The 8,583-nt window shown below is 38.9% G+C and overlaps 1 pseudogene; it reads right to left on the reverse strand.

The window, feature by feature from the left end:
- Positions 1–2,752: 2,752 nt before the first annotated feature.
- Positions 2,753–3,746, reverse strand: LOC132243021 (programmed cell death protein 6-like; annotated as a pseudogene).
- Between the last annotated feature and the right edge of the window lie 4,837 nt (positions 3,747–8,583).

An 8,583-nucleotide genomic window follows, 5' to 3' on the forward strand; every position in this document is an offset into this window, starting at 1 on the left:
AATCTCTCAATAGGAAAATGAAACCAAGAAGTTGAGTATTTAAAGGACCTTTTAGAACTACTCTGATGTCTTTGGGCAAATGTGTGTATTATCTCTTAAAAATCTACCCCTGATATGGGGATAGCAGTTCAGACATCAGAGAGAGACATAGGTTTGAATTTTAACTAAGTATAACTATGGTAAGTTGAGAAAATCACTCTACCTCTTTGTACTTCATCTGTACAATGGAAATCTAATTACTTCACAGGGGTGTGGAATAATTTGGGTAAAAGCTTGGGGTGGTATCCAGCAGGTCATAGGTCCTTAATCAATATTAAGCTTCTTCATCCCATTAATTTGTATATCTATTAATATGTATATCTATTTGCAAGTTTACATATAGCTTCATGAACCAAAAGATGAAAAATCAGTATTCATCTACTAGTATAGAACTATTTGAGGCGGAAAGTAACTTAAATAATTTTGGTTTTAAAATATTAAAAGAGCATTTAAATCATCTTGAGGGAAAAATGGGTGGGATGAAGGAGAAATTAAAATATCATTCCTACCCTAGCTTTTGATTTAGTACTTCATCTTAAGCCTTCCCATACTCATAATTTTTAGTAATGTAGTGTTTATTCCTAGCCCAACTTTGTCCTCACTCTTGTTTTTCTCTCTTCTTTCATTGTGCCTTTAACTCATGTTACTTGTTGTATTTTATGTTCATCTGTAAGCTCCCTGAAATCCTTTTTGGAACACAGTGAGGTATAAATAAAATAAAATATTGTGTGTTTGAGATGGCAGCCTCAGAAAGAGAGGCCAAGGAAATCAATAATTCTTAACAGTCCCAGCCCTTAATCTGGGGCTTGTTGTGTAATAAAACCAACAGTTTGCCTTTCCTTGAACGTGTTTTACTAAATTAAAAAATTAAAATAGCTAACACTTATCAAGTACTTAATATCTGCTGAATATTAGTCTAAGAACTTTTACCTGTTTATTTATTCAATTTTCCCAACAAATCTAAGAATCAGGTACTATTTATTTTCCCCAATGTGCAACTGAGGAGATGTATGACGAAGAAGTTAGTCACACAACTGGTAAGTGGCAAGCTCAGGTTCCAGTGGAGGCAGCCCAAGTCTAAACCCCTTGCCCTTAGCCACTATGTAATATGACTCATAGAGGATTTATAAAGGACTTAGAAATCCTTTTGCAATTCCTTTCTTTCTTTGGTTTCAGTCTCATAGATATTTGTAAATCATATAAAAGAACATTCATTCTCTTATAGACAAGTTCATTGCCCTTAAAGTTGTTATTTCTTGGTCTTTTCTTCAATATATTTTTTCCAAAAGTTCAATACAGATTTTTTTTGTAGCTAGGAGAAGGGAGACTGAGTGAACATAACCGGCCCTTTCAAATGGTCAAGTCAATTTAACAAAATATTCATGGAGACATCACTGTGTCAGACACAGTGCCAGACCCTGAGGCTGCACAGTGGGGTGTTTGGCTGCACAGTGTCAAGACCAATGAGAAATCCAAATATGAAACATGAGGTAATATTTTAATGAAAGATAGGATAGTGGGGACATATGATACTCTGAGAGCTTGGGGGATTCGTACCATACCATTCCCCCACACACAAAAGAATCGCCTCTGTTGAGATCTTTTGAAAGAGGAGAGGAGAGAAGTAGTGGCGGTCAGGATATGGTGTATCAGTCTGCTGGGGCTGCCATAACAAAACACTATGGACTGAATGGCTTAAGCAGTTTTATTTCTTACAATTCTATAGGCTGAGAAGTCCAAGATCAAGGTGCCAGCCAACTTGGTTCCTGATGAGAGCTCTCTTCCTGGCTTGTAGATGGCTGCCTTCTTGCTGTGTCCTTGATAAGGGCAGAAATAGAATATTGGGGGCCAGCTATAATTGTAAGAAATATTAATCATGCTGTGTTAACCGTGATTGTTTTATTCTGATTAAAGAGGGCGCATTCTGGCCTAGCTGGGAGTTGCGTGTGAGTCCTGGGAGCTCATCTGGAAATGTGGCCCATCCCCCCCATCAGGGAGCTGCCTATTATCATGGAAAGATTAGCAACCTTGTTGTAGAAACCAGAGCCTTTTTCATGTCACAAGCACTTTGAAGACCCCCAGCCTTTGCATACTTTTGCATATATCCAGACCTGTAAACTGTCCATTTGGCATGCCTTTTGCCTACTTCACGATGTAATCCTGTCCTTCTACCCAATATAAGCAGCTGGTTTATGGTGGGGACAGAGCAGATTTTTGTGGATGACCTGCTGCTCTCCCATACTGCCAGCAGTATTGGAATAGACACTCATATGATTCAACCCTGTCTCTGTTTAATTGGCTCAAGTAGTGACAGGCAGCACAAATCCATTGATTGTCCGGTTACATCCTCACATGAGGGCTTGGGGGTAGCAGGAAAAAAAAGAGAGAGGAGGGAGAGGGGAGAGGAAGAAGAGAGTATGCGCTCTGGTGTCTCATAAGGACACTCATTCTATTGGATAACAGTCCCACTCTTTTTTTTTTTTTAAACTACATTTATGTTCAAAGAATTCTATGAAATTTAAACACACTCTTGTAAGAGAACCAATTATATCTACGCATTTCCACAAGTGAGTCATGCGGACAACCGAAAATGACCTCAAGGTGTCCAGAGCCCCTTGAAGCTCCCCTCATGAGCACATCAGAGATGGCCTGGAACAAGGGGTATATTGCTTTATTGCATACCTTGCATATTCAAATGAATACAGTAAACCCCTTTTAAAAATTAAGGGACATGAAAAGCCTTCTGTACAAGTTCTGTATTATTTTAAAATTCCTATTGGCTAATAAAAGTATTTCCACTATAGAATTGGAGCTACATAGAAGAGCACATGATAAATGTTTGACATGCAGAATACCTGAAACATTATCATATCTTACCTCATGGCACAATTAAACAGTCCCAAATCAAATGCCTGTATCTGAATAACAATATGACTATTGTTACAACTGCAAAAATGTTAATCAGATTATCCACATATGTACAGTTGGGTCCCCAAATATTAACTATATAAAGACAACTGCATTTGTGCTCCATTTCACTAACGGTAAGAGATTTGGCATTTTCAGTCTTTTTTTTCCATAAGTCATGTTGCTATTTATAAAAGGCCAGTGTTATACGATGCTGAAGACCATGGAGAGATACTGTTCGTATGACACCTGTATCCAGCTGTCCTGATCTGTATCGTAGCGTCTGAATATATCTGTCAGTCTCTGCAAGACGATGCAGCCCTGGATGAAGTCGTCAAAGGCGATCTGTCCCTGTCCTTGTCTGTCAAACTTGAGAATGAGGATGTCATGAAACTGGTCAGAGAGCCGGTAGCCAAAACCTGAAAGTGCTTGCTTGAGCTCGTTCTTGTCTGTCATCCCCAAGTTGTCCCTGTCATAGGTGCGGAAGACATTCTGCCAGTCCGTGATGTACTTCCAGACGCCTGTGAACTCGCTGAAGTTCACACCAGCCTTGTTCTCATGGTCAAACATTGATATGATTGACCTGACAGTCACAGGATTAAATGGCGTCCAGGTGCCATTGGAGAGTGCTTGCTGAAGCTCATTGTCGGATATCACCCCACTTCTGTCTTTATCAACCCTCTGTAAGATGTTCCACAGGAAGCTCTGGTCCGGCAGTGCCGCGCCCACGGGTGGGCCGGGGCTTGGGCCAGTCCCAGGCCCAGGCGGTAGGGGTAGGCGGCCATGGGCTCAGGGGTGCGGCTAGAATGGGGAGTCAGAGGCGACACGGAACTAACAGTCCTACTCTTAAAATCTCATTTAACCTTAATTACCTCTTAAAAACCTTATCTCCAAATTCAGTCACATTGGGGGTTGAGGCTTCAACATAAGAATTTTGGAGGGATACAAACATTCAGTTCATAACTTATTAGTGGGAGCAGAATAGGGTTTGAGCATAGAGTGTTGCAGGAAGACAATATAGAATGGAGAGCCCTATTTCTTTCATGGATTTGAACATGATTCAATTAAAGATAGGGAGGGTACCAAGGCAAGCTGGAGTTTAGACTTTATCCAAAGAGCAATAGCAATGACAAACCATTAAAAGACTTTCATAACAGAAGGGGCATGATAAAACTGAATTCTTGAAAGATCTTGTTACAGGGAAAATAGATTGAAGAAGAGCAGGACAGAAGGCAGACAATCAAGGATATTGTAGGTTTAGGGTGTAACAATGAGGACAGAGAGAATTGGACAGATTAGAGATGGTTAGGGGGTCAAAACAGTAGGACTTAGAAATAATTGACCACTGTAGAAGGAGAGAGAGGTGTCAAAGATGGCACCCAAGTTGATGACTTGGGCTTCCCCAGCACTTGGCACTGGAGGAGACAGGAGCAATATACAGAATACAAAGACAGAATTATCACTGTGGCCCAAGGAGGGCAGTGAGAAAACTTTCCCATAGTTGCTAACTGCCCCCAATCATAGCTGAGCCTCTGACAACCAGAGCTTTTTGTCACTGACCCTGCCTTTTATAGCCACCCTTAAAGTTTAAAGGCTAGTAACACCTCATTGGTGTTTATTAGCTTTTACCAATTTCCACATAGACTTGTATTCTGAATATTCCTTTTGTCTTTGGTTTATTTTCTCAAAGTGCATGGGGACTCTAGAGCCATGAAAAGCAGATCTCTTTGATCTTGTCAGTATATGTTGATTGGCTGAGCAATCTTGAAGGAAAGAGATCTTAGATTTTTTTTTCTGAAATATACCTAGATGAAGAAGTAGTTATCCAGGCCAGTGTGGCTCAGTGATTGAGTATCTACCTATGAACCAGGAGCTCACGGTTCGATTCCTGGTCATGGCATATGCCCAGTGTGGGGCATACAGGAGGCAAATGATCAATGATTTCTTTCCTCATTGATGTTTGGATCTCTCACTCTCCCTCTCCCTTTCTCTCTGAAATCAATAAAAATAAAGTTTTAAAAAGTAGTTAAGTACTGTAATTCTATCTAAGAAAGATGGGATATGCAAATTGACTGTAACTTAACAACAAAATGGCAGTGCCCACAGCCAATAAGGAGGGAATATGCAAATTGACACAACAAGGCGAGAGGTGGAAGGCAGCTCCAGGCCAGAGCGAAGGCGGTGCGGCAGCCAGGGGAAGGAAGGCCTATTCTTGCATGAATCTTCGTGCATCGGGCCACTAGTAACAATAATAATGATTAATGTTATTGAGGCTTACCTAGTACTAGGCTAAGACATATACTATATATCAAATTTAATCCTGACAACCACCCTTGTTGATATGTACTATTATTATATCACCTTGTAGGTAAAGACACTGAGATTTTGGGTTTAAGGGAGTTGCTAGCTCAGAGGTCAAACTGAGACAGATTATCTCATGACACTCCAGTCCTGATTTTTCTGCCATTTTGTCTCTCCAGTTTTACCTCTTATGGTTTAACAATTGAGATGTAACTTTAAACATCTTATTTGTCCATTAAATTGTTAGAATTTATACTATGATTTACAACAACTTTCTTGTTATTATAATAATGGAGGCTTATTGTGAGAAATTTGAAAAATATAAAAGAAATAAAAATAATCCACAGTCCTACCACCTAGAGATGACTATTATTATAATTTTTATGTATTTCATGACAGCCTTTTCAGTACATATTTTGTATAGTTGAGGTAAGGTTTTATACATTTTAATCATGCTTTTTTATTTAAATTATAAATGTAATCCTGTTTCCATGCTATTAAACATGAATTACAAGTGTTATTCTCAATGGCTGCAAAATATTTCAGTAAATGGATATATTATAATTGATGTAACCATTCAAGCATTTTTGAACATTTAATTTTTTTCTCATTTTTTTTACTACTATAAATAATACATTTGGTATTTCAAGTTATTTCCTTTAAAAATATCACCAGAAGCGTAATTATTGTTTGAGAAAAGGTAAAGCTTTTTTAAGACCTTTATTACTTTGTAAAGAATGGAATAATAGACACTCCCATCAGTAGGAAATGACAGTCCCTGCTTCATCAGACCTTCAGCAACACTGTGTATTGCTGATCTTTAGAACTTTATTAATAATTTAAGTATTTTAATAATACTATTTTAAATTCATATTTCCTTTGCTACAAATAACATTTACTAATCGCATTATTATACATCTTTGGGATTGTTTTTAACTTAAAATTGTTTTTTCCTTTCCTGTCTCATTTCCATTCACCTATTCATTTATTAAATACATATTTATTGAGCAACTATTAAGTGCCAGGCCCTATTTGCAACTCTGAAATACACAGTAGACAAGATAAGTCAGGTCTCTACTCTCATGATGCTGATGGTCTAGCAGTGGTCGGCAAACTCATTGGTCAACAGAGCCAAATATCAACAGTACAGCGATTGAAATTTCTTTTGAGAGCCAAATTTTTAAAACTTAAACTATATAGGTAGGTACATTGTTATTAACTTAATTAGGGTACTCCTAAGGCTTAGAAAGAGCCACACTCAAGGGGCCAAAGAGCCGCAGTTTGCCGACCATGAGTCTAGGGAAAAGGCATTTAGTGTATGGGTTAGCCCAGGCCACGTAGCTCAGTTGGTTAGAGCATCATCCCGATGCGCCGAGATTGTGGCTTCAGTCCCTGGCCAGGGCATATATAAGAATCACCCAGTGGCCCTGGCCAGTGTTCTCAGTGGTTAGAGCATTGGCTCACACACCAAAGGATCCCAGATTCAATTCCTGGACATGGCCACATACCTGAGTAGCAGGTTTGATCTCCAGCCCTGACAGGGTGCAAAAAGGAGCCAAGTAATCAATTTGTCTCTTTCACATTATTCTTTCTCTTTTCTCTCCACTCCCTCCCTTTCTTCTACTCTCTCTAAAAAGCAATGGAAAAAATATCCTCAGGTGAGGATTTTTTTAAAAAAAAGTCAACCAATGAGTGCTTAAGTGCATAAATGAGTAGAACAACAAATTGATACATCTCTCTCTCTTAAATAAAAAAATTAAAAAAATTTTTAAATTAATTTGATGGGAAAGGGCTATGCAGACTACTTCTTTAAAAGGAGTAATTTAATGAAGCAATAGAGAAGAGTTCTTAAAGTTTTTGGTCTCGGGAACCCTTTACATTCTTAAAAATTATTGAGGATCCCAAATGTGGGTTATATCTATCAATATTTACTGTGTTAAAAAAAACTGAAAAAAAATTAAAACACAAGAACACTCAAGCACACATTTTATTAATAGCCACCGGAGAGAGGTCATCACCCATGTTGTGACCTCTGGAAAAATCCACTATATACTCATAAGGGAATGAGAATGTAAAGACAAAGGATGACTTTGTATGATTACAAAAACAGCTTTGACCTCATAGACCCCTGGCAGAGATCTTGAGGACCCTTGGAATCCCCGACTGTACTTTGAGAGCCACTCTAATGGAAATAATACTGGTATATCGTAGATGATCAATAAATTAATAGTGATACTTTGGATTGGGTAGTTAGAGGAGGTCTCTCTGAGGATATGACGTTTAATTCAGGATCTAAGGGATGAGAAAGAACAATAGTGTAAATATCAAAAACAGCATTCAGTTTGTGAAAATTCATCAAGTCATGGGTATGTACATATACATATACAATACATATACATAGACATATATACTTGGGCCCTTAAAATTTCTGCCTCTGAATTTGGGGCACCAGATGGCCAAACAACAAGTTATTATTTTCAGCCTTTCATCAAAAAATTGGTGTCCTACAACTGAGTGGACTACTTTTCTTTATTCATTTAAAAAATCTGAATTTATTTTTAAATAGCCAAATTAAATAATATTAATGAAAATTTGAAACACATTAACAAGATAAAAATCTTAAACTCTAATGTAAATATTAAGATTTTGCCTATTTCCTTTTTTTAAAAAAATAGGCATACTTTTACCTGGTACAATTAAATATAATATTGTATCTTGCTTTTTTAAAAAAATATTTATTGAAAAAAGAGAGAGAGGAAGGGAGAGAGAGAGAAATCTTGATTTGTTGTTCCAATTATTTATGCATTCATTGGTTGATTCTTGTATGTGCCCTGACAGGGATCAAACCCACAACCTTGGCATATCAGGACAATTCTAACCAAATAAGCTACCTGGCTGCTTTTTTAATTTTTGTAAGTTATAATTTGCTTATTCACTTATTTAATTATACTTAACTAGAGGCCTGGTGCACAAAATTTGTGCATGGGTGGGGTCCCTAGGCCTGGCCGGTGTTCAGGGCCAATTGGGGCCAGGCCTATCAGGGCTGGGCCAGAGAGGAGGCGATGGTTGCCGGACTGGGCGTGGAAGGAACGGACGCTGGATGCTGACATGGCCATCATTGGCGCTCTGCCGCCACATAGTTCCCTGCCTCCCCTCTCCTCCTTCCCTCGCCACTGCACTGCCACTGCAGTGGGCGAGCAGCAGGCTGATTGGAGCCTGTCAGCAGTGGGGGGAGGGATAGGGCACAGGAGGTTGGCTGCCAGCCCTGAGTAGGGAGCTGGCCCTCGGCCCCCCCTGGGAAAGGGGCTGTGTCCACCACCACCCACCCCTGATTCC

This window comes from Myotis daubentonii, chromosome 10 (assembly GCF_963259705.1).
Source record: "Myotis daubentonii chromosome 10, mMyoDau2.1, whole genome shotgun sequence".
Taxonomy (NCBI): domain Eukaryota; kingdom Metazoa; phylum Chordata; class Mammalia; order Chiroptera; family Vespertilionidae; genus Myotis; species Myotis daubentonii.